Below are 14,411 nucleotides of genomic sequence, written 5' to 3'. Positions count from 1 at the left end.
CTTACGGTGAAGTAGGAAGTTTTTAGTGAAACAAAAATTTAGAAGTCATAGTAAGTTTCCAAGCACGTGCTTGAGCCTTTTGAAGCCACCTGCTGAATTAGTTCATGTTACTTTTCAGAGGTTACCACTTTGGTGCAGGAGATGTAGACATATCCAGCAGATGGAGCAGTGGAAAACTATACTGGAACCTGCATAACACTCATTTATCGCAATGTAATCACAAAGAGGCCAAATAAATGTGTATGGAGCTCACTTTAGGGGAGACACTGGTTTTACTGTCATATTTGGAAAAAATTTTGTGTCTACTGAAATATGATTGGAATATAACTGTAGAAACTTCAATTCTTTAGGCTTCTTTTTCATTCATAAAGCATTTGAAAATAGTTTTTGTGCATATTAGAGTACAGGATGATTCATTCATGTCAGAAATGTCAACTGGTCCTTTGGTTATATATTGTGGTGACTCACAACACCGTGAAAAACAATGCCTTCTGCCATAATAAAAGTCTAATTATTGCGTTATAGTTTAAAAGTATAAAAACTTGCATTTGCAAGTAAGCAAACATCATTTTGAATACTTTTTAGCATTCTAAATGCAACTGAATTTCTGTTTTGCAAAGTTAAGATAGCTAAATACACTTATTTCTTCAAATAATTTACTGCAGCTTAAATTGAAGGAAAAAGTTAATAAAACGTTTTAGTCATTCTTGTGAATTGATGTTCCTTCTTCCCCAAAATTTCATGAAATTTAGATCTGGTGTGATCTGGTCACATTCATTTTACCTTCAGAGACAAAGACGAAATTCTTCAAAAGCCACTTTAAAAAATCCTTACATTGATATATTATGCTAACAATAACATCAGGAGAGAATCTGCCTTCCTACAAAAATTTTAAAACTTTGCAATCAGTCATGCATCTGAAAAAATAGCTTTAAAGTGAACAGAGACAAATGGGCTGCCCATTTCACAGGCAGAACGGCAAAGACTTAGGCACCTGCTTTGTTGCACCATTTCAGGAAAGAACTGGTTCTTCAGTCTAATCTGCTCATCTCCCATCTCTTGCTCCTTTCATTGTGTTTTGTCATAGATTTTACCGTGGCAGAGAACTGAGCTTAACTACTCTGAAAAAAATCCTATTAGGTCTTACTTTAATGTCATTATTTAGCAATTTAAAAGTTACAGCCATACAGCAAACATTTTAATGAATTTAGAGACAGACACGATGCCATTGAAAAATGTAGCACTAGCAATCATTTGAATTAAACATGCTTTACGCTGAGGGCACATGTTTATAAAATATATGTGACTGTTTTCTAAATCTTCAGATAACGTCTGTAGCAAAGTATTTACTTATGCATTCTGAAAGTATATTTCTTTCACATTCGCATAATATCCAAGAAGGCTTGGAACTCCCAGTGTTATAAAATAGTATAACTACCTTTCTGAAAGAACTAATTTTATCCCGCCTGTTGCCACACAGATTAAATGATTATAGATTTTTCTAAATTTATTCCATCCTAAATTTATGCCCCTTTACACAGGCAAGAACAAAAGGGTTTCAGTGTAAGATGCTGAAAGTTTTATGCCATATTTAAATGTTTAAAAATATGAATACCAGACATTTACTAATGTATCATCTCTATTAAATGTGTTAAATTCCTCCAATATAACTCTTATTGATAGCTTACAAATCAGCTGGTCAAAGCAATGTTAATGTAGTAAAATAGGTTAAACGTAGGTATATTATGGTCATTGCTCATGTGATATATATCTTCAGAGAAAACCGGGTGCCTTGTAAGTTTTTCTGTAAACTCAATATAAATGAAATGCTGATAAGATTGACATAATTTTGATATAACTTTGACATATATATTTCTACATATTTTGAGACTTTAAAAATGTAATCACTCAATACTCTTTGTACAGTACTGAGCGTTTTCAGTTAAGTTTATTGGACTGATACAATCCTGTAATATGCTACTGAAGTTGAGTTCAAGTTTGTGGAGGGAAATATTGGATACATACATACATACATACATACATATATACATACACACATGGGTCATCAATTTTCACTGGGAATCTTGGTAATGGGAGTGGCAATGTGCCTATTGAAGAATTTTGGAAAATAGTCTAATCATCAACTTTAAATTCTCATTTTAAAAACGTGATCAAAAATAGATATCTGTTAAGTAGAGGATCTGTATTTAACCTAAGCCTCATGGTAATAGTTGAAGCTTGGCATTCACCAAGTGTTTGCACTTGTTATTACAGTAATTTTAATGCACTTTCTGCATTATTTGTATTTTCATTCCATCTCCTTAGGACATTGTTCTAATAGAGCTATAATATAGCTCTATTAGGTAGTTTTCTTCCAGCACCATAAAATGTAGCCACTGAGTTTAGACTTAAATATAAAACCGCAGTTACATTTGCACCAACCTAATATTTCAACTGAATTAAGTTTTTGAAACTCATATAGAGGGGTTGAGAGATTATGAAGAAAGAGAGATTTTGGTTTTTTCTCCATTAAGTTATCTTCTGGGAGTTAACATGGGTTTATCAGTCAGTGACGATCAAGCAAAAGATGAAACCTTTTATTCTTTAGTTTCTGTCTTGTCACCTGCCTGTTTGGTTTCTCTTAGTGTCAAGTATGACTGAGCATGACTTTCACTTATAATTTATAGAAAAGGCATATATGTTTGAAACTTGGGTGTTTTATTGGGAGGCACCATTAGTTTTTAATAAGAAGAAAAAGTTTTTAGCACTATATATAAGGAAAAAATCATAATATAAAAAAATTATTCTAGATGAGTACAGCAGTGAAAAATGTATCTTGGGATATAAATTTTAGCAGAAATGATGAGGATGCAAGATTTATCCCAAATCATATTTCCAACTTTGAGTATTACTGTAATTTAATTTTTATATATTAATGCTGTATTGGGTACAAACACCTTTACCTTTAACTCTCTTTAATTACCACTTCTTTGTATAAAAGTCTACCAAGAATATAGCTTAATTATATATGTATAATATGATTGTTTTCTGGCATATGTTACATGATATATATCTCATAAAACATATTTTTAACATGAGTACAGTTTTGCTCATACAATATTCAGGGGTAGATTTTATCACTGATTATCCCAAATTTTTTTTGAAGCCCCAGAGTCCTCAGATAATTTTCTATATGTTACTGTATAGGACAGTTCTGCCATATAGCTTTAGAGATATTTAGTCATAGAAATATAATTGGGTAAGCCGCCCTACTATTCACGTAATTACCATGAAACTTGTGATAACCTCTAAATACAATATGTTATATAAACTGTTTATATTGTTACCAAGGGATTAAAACCATGGGACAAGACAAACATAGTCATTCTTTCTAGTGGTCAAAAACTATCTTTCATGCTTTAAAGGACTTATATTTAGAACTTATTATGGAAAAAGGTGGATGGATCAAAAATGGATATCAAGTGTGTGAAAAATTATTTACCAGAATCACACTTACTAAGTATTATAATAAGCATACCTTTCTAATTATTATTTTCCAAAGGTAGGAGATTGGAGAGGCATAATTAAACGTACCTGATATTATTAGAATAAAACAGTTGTGTAACTAGCATTTTCATTCCGATAGGAATATGTTTCATGATTTTGATTATTTCACAGCACCCTTAACAAATAGAATTATACTGTGTTTTCCAATATGAATATCTTAAAGCTTTTGAAATGTATGATTGATTATGATTATCAGAACTTTGTGCTTAAACTAAAGGCAGCTAGCAGATAGAATACTGTTGGCAAACTGAGAGGCTGAATACTGGTGTTGCAGAAAGTTTAAATTGATGTTACTTCCTATATACCCCCAAATCAGTATTATTACCACTTTGCTAGTACTTTTATTATGAATATAAATTATATTAGATTCTTATTCAACTTTCCATGCTTAAATTACAGTATGTTCAAGAACTTGCTTTAGTAATAAATATTGATAATTATTGTGTGACAGAGAACTTTACTGGTAACATTAGATTTAGAACGTTATTATGCAAAACAGACAATAAAACAATCTCTATTCTGGGTCTATAGAATTTACTAAATTAGTGCCCATGGGCATGTGAGAACAAAAAGTGTCCATATGTCAGCTTCAACTATATGACAGAGGGAGAAAAGTGAGGAGACACCTTTCCATGAATGTCTTCCCTCCAGTTTATACCACCAGTTTTCTAAATAAACTTTATTTTAACATTTTTTAAACCCAGACACTTTTAATGAGAACCAATCACAGTCACAAATATCAGTGTATTAATGGATTGCATCAGCACTTTATATTTTTTCATCTTATAGCTCAATCTATCATTCATTAAGCAGAAAGATTTATTCACATTACCTTTTTAAAAATACTTCAGCAGTTACATAGACTGATTTTTAATAGTTGTCTATTAAAAATAAAATAAAAATAATAAAAGTAAAATAAAAATAATATAAAAATAAAATAAAATAAAAAGTAAGAATAAATTGCTGATGCAATTTTTAGGATTTAATTTTGTTATTTAGAAGATAAATATTTATAGGTTTAAGTTTCGATTGTATATAAAATTAACAGCAGCAAGAATAAATAATCCCATATTTCAGCCAAAATGTCAACTAGAAATGATAAATTGGCTTTCTTGTGTATATGTGTGTGTGTGTGTGTTTTAATTTTCTGTATCAATTAATATGTACTATCAGTAGAATAGAATATTCTGAGAAGATAATAGTATCTTGTTGAACATAGATTTAAAGGTTAAGCAGTTATTATTGAAAAATAAGCATGCCAATTTACTTTCCATCTCTAAGCCTTTTTCTTAAAGTATATTTACCTAAATTTAAACAGCATCTATAATATTGATAAAAATTTTTAAAACATAAATGTCAAATTAAGTGTTCAATAAATATTAGGATCCATCTATCTTTGATCTCTTCTTATTGTCAAATAAAAATCAGTACACTGATATCTTTCTTTTAATAACAAATAGGTGCAAGATAGTCTAAGAGGTTAACAACCAGAAAATATTTGTTTTGTGATGGGATGTTCATAATTTCTTTTTCTCATTTTCTTACAGATTTATTTTAATTTCATATAGCATATAACAATTCCTTATGCAAAATAAATGTTTTTTTGATAAAATTAAATACACTAAAGTGTCTTCAGTTCTTAAGTGTGTTGCCTATAGATTTGAATTTCAAAAGTATTAAATTTATATTTTGCATGTGTCATTATTTTTATTGTAGGTTTTTTCCCAAATACAGGTCCTCTTGTGTTATCATTGTGAAGTTTTTTATTCCTACTTTTCACATTAATACTTTTCCATACAACTTAATTATTTTGCTTTTTATATTCAGAGCAGAGTTGACAATATTGCAGTTATTGCCAACTTTATTTTATTTTGACTTAAAATGTGTTAAACTCACATAAAGTATTAACACTCATAATAAATATTTTTCTAAAATTATTTGTGTGAGTCAAATTTGTTAGTGATTTCTTCAAAATTTTACTTGTAACTGCGGGATCAAAATAAAAAAGGTTAATTTTCATATAATTAAAGGTCAGTGATTTTTTTAATGCTTACAATTTGTTTACTTCAAGAAATCTAATAACATTTTCAACAAAATGGTGTTTCTTATTACTTGTGAACCTTATGCCTTTTAAAATTTTGCTTTTGAAACAGTTCACGGTGATTAATTTGAACAAAGAAAGCAAAAATTTAATGGTTATCATACATATATTAAATTAAATTTCAAGAAATGAAAACTTTGTGATAATAACAAATTATAAAACGTAGAAATCTCAGTATTTGTTTTCAGAAATTTTGAGGGAAAACTAACCTTGAAATAGTAAAGTATAAGAAATGTTAACAGTAGTCTTAAATGTTCAGGTCCTTATTACGGATTTTGGTAAAGTTTATGTCCAAATTGTTATGCTAGTAATATTTACATAGAATGATTTATAAATTTATTTTTTAAGGAAGTCTTATTTCAGCCACTGTTGTTTTATACAATATTGGTAGTTCCAGTTTAGTCTATTTTAAAATGTAAACCTTATAGCACTTAAAAATTTTGTTGTTGATATATTTAAATAAAAGAGTGCACGTACCAACAGTACAAATGAAACAATTATCATAATGATGCTGCTTTTGAGATAACAAAAACAGAGAGAAATTTGAAGTTACAAGTACCTTTGAAACAGAATTCACACTCGAATCTGCTTTAGCATGAATTGCACATGAATAAAATTATCTGCTTAATGTTCTCTTTAATTTTTAAATATCAGATAATGTGATTTGGGAAAAATCTCGATTAAAAACATTATTGTATGGTAAGATTCTTTGCATTTTCCTGTTTCTGGAGCTTGGTCATTTTATTTTAGTGAGTTACTATTTGGAATCAGTGTGTTATTAGAATTAAATTGAAAAGGATTTGCAAGAGTTCCTATTTGCATGGATCAGCTTTTCATAACCCCAAAGAAATTATAGAAAATTAATTTTTAAATTGTTTGAGAAGACCAACAACCATAACAATAAGGGACAGTGGTTTCGCTCATTATGTAATATCATTTATAAAATTACAACTGACATATCAATTCAAAAATTATTTCTGATGTTCTAAATAAGTATATATTGACAGATTTTTTTGTAAAATGTTTTCCATTTTGTAATGCAGAAGAGTTTAAAATGTGAATAATATGCAAAACATTTTAGTAAATAATGTTTTTATATACAATTAAGAAAAAAATACGCCTCTAGGCAAAAGAATAAGCAAGTCACCTCAGAAATCTCTTCAAATTTCAAAAACTGGTCAAGAAATAATGGATAAGAAGACCCCCCATGCGTACTGTGAGACCAAATCTATAGATTTGTGAGAAAAAGAATCTCTATCAAAAAGGATAGAATATATTCCCAAGGCAGCAGCTCCAATCATACTGACAGCCTTAACAATGTCTATGAGATAAATGTTTCTAATTGTGTATGGAAAACATGCAAACTGAACCAGAATCTGAAGGGCAATGTTTGGTAATACTCACATGGGTGCCCTCCGGGAAAGAAAGTAGTTGCTAGCTTTCTGAATACTTGATGTTGCAGACCTGCATGGTCTGATGGCATTAGGAGTATATCATATAAATAGAATAATGTATTCTAATTCATGCCACCAAGCCACCTTCAGATAATCTGTTTACTCTTGCCCATTTTCTTTAGTGAAGTAAGGTGTTCAGGGTGCTTCTGCAGGCAGCAGGCAAGAGCTCCAGGCTCCTATTTGATTTTGATTACAAATTAGTAAATCGGCATAATAGGTTATACATTTCATTTCCTTGTGAATGTTAGTGCGAGTCATCATCCTCAAATCTAATTAGATCTGCAACACTGACACATACTGTAAACCAAACCTGTAAGACCAAGGTCACCAAAATAGTGCCAAACCTGAAACCTGTTCATCAGCGACCTCTGAGAGAAGCCTTCATGTCACTACTGAGAACGTTTATTTTGAAGACTACAAAGACAAAACATGGAGTACAGGAATACTTACTCTTTTGGTTTAATACTTTTTATTAAAATAACATGAAAATTAAAAAGAAAATTAGTTGAGGGAACAAAAAAGGAATACAAATTTGGGATAAGTAACATGGTCAGAAGAAAGATGCTCAAAAATATTTGTATTGTAGTATTTATTAGGGCTTTTAATTATTTGCCCCCACAGAACCAATATTCAATATTAAAACGATAGTCTTTATAATATTTATTAAATGAAATTTTAAAGATCAATTTAGAAGTCACATTTTAACATTCATTATACATTCACTCTGTGTATTGTTTTACAGTTTGCTTTTCTGCTCTTCATGATTTTAAAATTTTTTCTTTGTTCGTACATTTAGAACTAGTTCATTCATTATAACCATTGTTCAGTATTCCATTATATGATTATGATGAAATCACAATTTCAGCATTTCTTTTCTGACTTCTGAAATAGTTCTTAAGTGTAATAATGCATTAAAATACAAACTACAAATGCAAAATACAATACAAAACAATTCTGTAAGATAAATGTGAGTGATATTGTGGTATATTATACATATTTTTTATGTATGTCGATCATGCTATATTTATCATAACATTTTGCATAACATTTTTTAAAATTAAAATTCTGAAGCCATTAAACCTTTCACTTACAACATCATTTTCATAGTCACATGTTATTTCATTCTATGGATCTAGCAAAAGTTATTTAACAATTTGTTATGGTTGGATATTTCAGTTGTTTAAATTGTGCACATTAGAAAGAAAGCTAAATGAACAATTTTACTATTGTTTGTATCTTTGTTGACATCCCAAAATATTTATTTAGGAAAAATTTTAAAAAGTTAAATTACATTAGTATATGCTTGGATTTTTTTTATTTTTAATATGATTGAGATGACAGCTTTCGTAAGCATTTTCTTGAATATTTGGACCCTCCATACTGTTGTGGTTCACTCTTGGGGAATCATTGCTTGAAAAAATTATTTCTGATATTCTAGTATTATAGATATAACACTGAATGCTGCCGAATCTGAGATTTGGCTTTCCTTAAAAGCTGTGTGATCTTCGGTGGGTTATTGCATATCTCTTAGCTCCAATTTCCTCACTTACAAACCAAGGAATTTGTAATAATACTTAGAGAATATTACCAACACTGATGTTTTATCATTATAACTCTACTTCTGATTTTAGAAGAAAATAAAGTAGTGTATAGGAATAAAAACATGTTTGTAGATTTTCATGATTTATCAGCATTAACTCACTTGCTGCCAATTAATTGTAAAGTTGCAAGATTTTCTTAGATCAATTTTCTTGCAGATAGACGTAATAAAACACCAGTTATTTGGACTGATGTTCAAATTCTAACCAAGTTTTAGCTTTCTTCAGTTAAAGAACTTCATTGCTCTCTGCATAATATTTTAAAATATAGGCAAATAGATAGTGTCACACATATCTGCAGTTATTTCTCTATTATTTTATTTCCACTGCAGAAATAATAGATATATGCATGTGTATGTACATTCATGTATATTAATTCTTGCACAAACTTACACAAATTTTATTAATGTATACTATAGGCCAATACTTCAATACATATCTTAGGTATGTTTAAATATATTCAAATGTGTGTCACTGTTTTCTCACTTAGTTTTAAAAATATTTATTTCTAATGACTTTTGTTTCCAGGAAACAAACAAACAAAAGAAAATTTTCTTTTTGTTTGGTTGCTTTTTTTGTTTTGTTTTGTTTTTGAGACAAGTCTCACTCTGTCACCCAGGCTGGAGTGCAGTGGTGCGGTTTCAGCTCACCGCAACCTCCGCCTCCTGGGTTCAAGCTATTCTTCTGCCTCAGCCTCCCAAGTAGCTGGGATTACAGGTGTTTGCCACCATACCCAGCTAATTTTTGTAATTTTAGTAGAGACGGGGTTTCACCATGTTGGCCAGGCTGGTCTCAAACTCCTGACCTCAGGTGATCCACCCGCCTCGGCCTCCCAAAGTGCTGGGATTAACAGGCGTGAGCCACCGTGCCTGGCCAGTTTGGTTGTTTCTCTAAATAAAGTTTACAGGTACGTAACACATCCCTATTGAATTACCTTATGAATTAGATTTTTCCTTGTTTGTTGTTTTAAATCCAGTTATTTTGGCCCCTACCTGAATCTGGTTATCCCGGGCTAGATTATCAAAGATAACCTTTCCTCTTTCAGTGCCACTCTCTCTCCAGGTCTGCAAAAATGCTCTTTCTAGAAGTTTTTGCTTTTAAAATAATTTTTTTAATTGTGGGCTTAAATTGGTAGAATAAAAACTTTCAATGTAGACTAGAAAATTAGCTGCCAACCTTCGGCAGCAAATTTCCTATCAGTCAAGGTGTGATAATTCTGATCGTCTGTATTCTCTTGTCAGCAAACAGTGAAAAGTCTCTAATGTATATAATAGAAGTCTCAGTAAGAATGGATCGGTATACTATGGAGAGTCTTAGGCACATATGTCATTTGATGTTAAACTTTAGTCCTTTTTTCTGTTCTTTCTCTCTTTTTCTTTTTTTCCAGTATTTTTTTTTCCCCCTGAAAACATGACCTTTCTTAACTGGAGAAACCTAGAGACTGGGGGCTAGCATAAATTTTAATTAGGCTAAAGTGATTTTAAGTGGTTCCCTTTGCATCTACTACCTGTTATTGATGACCACATCTCAAGAAAAATAAACAAAAAAATGATAACAGGTTAGTTTGTAAATTAAATGGTCAAGGCCTGTCAGGCCTTCTGATCGTTTTCCTCTCTATGGGTGAAGATACTGTTTTCTTCCTAGCAAACCTGAAGAAGCTTGCTCTTTCAAATTACAATTATGTTTTTTTAACCCCCCTGCTTCATTTTCTGCGACTGAATATGTTTTGATCCCTTATCCCAATCCCCACGAGGAAATGATGTGCTACTATTTATTACAATTATTTGCAGATGAGTTTTGGGCAATATGTTCTTTTCTTTATTTAAGTCTTGAAGTCTTTTACTACGGAGATGTCTTGTGTCTGGGTCAGGAGCTCCCTTGGCTCTGAAGCCAACACCTGGCTGGCCCATACCATCTGTACTCTACCAGAAGAAAGGTCAAGTCCTCTCTTTCTCTTCCTTTGATCACCCTTACCATTAATTACTGAGGTTGCTCCTCTTACTTCCCCTGGTTGAGATTTCACTTCCATCCTGGCCTTGCACCTACAGCATTCTGACCTTAAGGTGATCAATCCACATTTTTATTTTTAGTGAGCACCTAAGTGAATATGACCTGTGTAAATAACTCTATTTACCAGCACTAGACCTTAGGAGGAAAACAGCTACATTTTATAGAATTAGGGAATTTGGGGCAATTTAAAACACAATGTTTGACCTTGTGAGAGTCTTTCTAAATAGTTTCTGTATGCAAGAACCATTAAAAGATTTAGGATATGGAAAATTGGTAAACTTTGGTTTTGTAGATGCCAGAGAAATATAAGGTAAGATCATCTAAAATAATTTGGTTTGGCCATATAAAATAATTAAATGTAAATTTTTATATTCTTTTTTTCTTATCACCATGCACGGTAATAATTAATTCACATACCATTACCTATATGTCGCATTAAATGGAACCTTCCTTTGTTTGTCAGTTAGATGAAGCTATTTTCCTCCTGTAGCATTGATCAACAGTACACTTTCACACATCTTATGTCATTCAGTCTCCTTAGGCTTCTAGTGCCTCAGCGCCTGTTCAGAACTTTAAAAAAGGAAGTAGTGTGGGTCTAGACCCAGCCAGTCAGCCGAATTTTAACAGGCAAAATCATTTTCCCATAACCTAACATTTACGTATTTTTGACATTTTTATTCAGGTGTTCACCCAGATTGCATTTAGTTGTTTGCGTTAATTGGTAATTTAATCACAAGAAATTCTTGATTATATCTTTGGGAGATGTGGAAGAAACAGTAACTGCTTTGAAGAGATCAAAGCACTGAAAAGAAGTTGTACTGACAGGGATGGTGGCTTTGTGAGTTCCCTCCAGCTGCCGAAACAAATTACACTAACTGGGTGGCTTACAAAACCAGAAATGTATCGTTTCACGGTTCTGGAAGCCAGAAGTCCAAAATCAAGGTGCCGTCAGTTTTGTTCTTCCCGGAAGCTCTGAGAGACATTCTGTTCCATCCCTCCCTCCTAGCTTCTCGTAGTGGTCCTGAATCCTTCCTGTTCCTGGGCTGTACTCACATCACTCCAACCTCTGCCTCCATCTCCGTTTGACCTTCACTTCTGTATTTTCTGATCGTTGCCTGTGTGCTTCAAACCTCCCTCTCCTTATACTTGTCAGGACATAGGTCATTGGATTTACTGCTCACCTTGAATCCAAGATGATCTCATCCCAGAATCCTTAATTATCTGCAAAAATTATTTTTTAACAATAAATTCACATTCGTAAGTACTGGAGGGTAGGGTTTAGGCATATCTTTTTGGGAGATGTTATTCAGTCCACAAATGTGGAAAAGGACAATGTTGGTAGAACTTAAAGGGTTAAGTTTGGACATGACGTTTAGACTGTGTCACCTGCAGAAGTTGTCTCAGTAGGTAGTATAAAATATAAATATACTATTTGACACAGTTGCTAAATTTTTGCTAGAGGTAAGAGGTAATGGAGAAACCTGAGTTGCAATGTTCATTTAATTCAAAAATGTACACACTAGTAAGAACTCAGCACAATTCAGAGAATCTAGTGTAAGACAAGGAATATAGAAAGGACAGGGATAAATATTCCAGGGACAAGTTATGCCAGTGCTACCTCTGGTGAAATTTTTGAGGCTGTGTTCAGCTCAGGGAGGGGCCTTCCATGAGCTATTCCTAATGTTAAGGATTTCTTTCCGTCAGTCAGTTCTACATATTAAGTGGAAAAAGCAGAGGCTCAGAAACCAAACTGAACTGACATAAAGTCGTTGGTTCACCAGTTACTAATATTCTAAACTTGAATATGCTGTTTATTTTTTCTTCTGAACTTCAGTTGTCCCATCTGAAATGATGAATAAAAAGAAATTATTTTTCATTATTCTTGGGAAGAAAAATAACTGCCCTCAGTGCTGTCCAAAAGAACTTTCTGTGATTCTGGGATTGTCCTCCACCTATGCTATTCAAAACAGTAGCCACTAGCCACATAGTTTCCACTTGGAATGTATTTAATTTTAATTAACTTAAATTTAAATAACCTCTTATTGGCTCTTATATAGAACAGGGCAACTCTGGCACAGTTTCTGGCATATGAAAATGGTGCTCTCTTTATTTTCATTCTTGTCTCATTCTTTCTCAATAGATGCAGTTATTTAAATTGGGTGGGTGGGTGGGGACCAGAAACTGGTATATATATCTTGAGTTTAGTGAATTTTAAATATTCTTTAGTTAGCACAAAGCTTTTATTCTTTGCAGAACAATGTTGGAAACTAACATTAGTCATGTAACCTTTGAAATCATAGCACTGTAAAAAAGAAAATTGAATATAAATTATTTCTTAGACTCCCATTTTTACAGTTTAAATACTAAAGTATGAGAAACTCAATTTGATATACTCTGACTTGATTATCACTCCATGATGCAGATTTCAAGGATACCGTTATGATAAAAAGTGCACATTAATTCAAGACACATCTCACACTTCCCGATATGTGATTTATGGTTTAAAATATTCGTTGCTCTTTTGCTGAATTTTTAATGACCTTATTTTAACTATTTTCATAGCTGTAGATTTTATTTGGATGCAAACACAAAATTTTATATATTTCTTGGAAAGTAAGTGGAAATGGGGGAGAAGAGTTTTTGACGATACTCTGAAATTCTCCCTATAAAACCTCAACAAAACATATCAGTCTCTATCTAATGTCATCTTAATTTATTATATACAATTAAAATATGTAACAAAATTGATAAATATACAGCAAAAAAGTGAGAGAAACACGAAGAATAGTTGAGTTTAGCTAATTTATTTAATTTATGGAAAACTAATACACAAGAATTAAATTGTGGCAAGAATGATTGTACTGATATAACTAATAAATATCATTCAAGAGGTGAGCAAGCTCTGTACTATACAAGCAAAGAAGCAAAGTGTATTGACAAGCAAACTTGACAATATATCATATATACTGTTTATGTTATCATATGCTTAGTGAAACACAGAAACACACACTCAACACAGAAACTTAGTAAATTATGACAAATTTCTAATGATAGACTAGTCTCTGGTATAAAAATAATGTAACAAATTGAGAAATAACATATGCAAAAAGAAGAAACTAAAACTATAATTCCAGATTAGTTAGAAAATAGCAGTAAAATATGCTACATATGGAATCTATGATTGTATACAAAACCATAATATAAAGGAACTAAATAAAAATAAAATAAATGAATTACTTAAACATCTGAAAAATATCAACACAACAAAATTTATGCAATTAGAATGAATGATTTAGTACATATAAAAACATAAATTAATGAACTAGGAGGGAAAGCAGAATTTGAAAATAAATTCAGAAACCTGTTCCTTGAAGTCAATAAATAAAACATAGAATGCTTGCTTGATCAAAAATTATGAAAACAAATAGAAAGGACAGCAAGAAAATATGCATCAAATTAATAATATTTCAGGGGGCTATAAATTAGAAGAATTGTCTCTGTAAGTGATTAAATCTGTAAGTTTTCCAGTAGGAAGATAGCTTTTGAATTATCCTAAAAATAAAAAGTACTATGGCTAGAAAATTTTATTCTTGAATTTCTTCTATAGTCAAGAAGCCTATGCCATTTTAAGTGCTGGAGGTTAGAAAAAGAGAAGAAAATTATCCTAATTAATTTTATAAG

Source organism: Pongo abelii, chromosome 3, assembly GCF_028885655.2.
Source record: "Pongo abelii isolate AG06213 chromosome 3, NHGRI_mPonAbe1-v2.0_pri, whole genome shotgun sequence".
NCBI classification, from domain to species: domain Eukaryota; kingdom Metazoa; phylum Chordata; class Mammalia; order Primates; family Hominidae; genus Pongo; species Pongo abelii.
The sequence above is the reverse complement of the archived record's forward strand: the minus strand, read 5'-3'. Positions refer to the sequence as shown.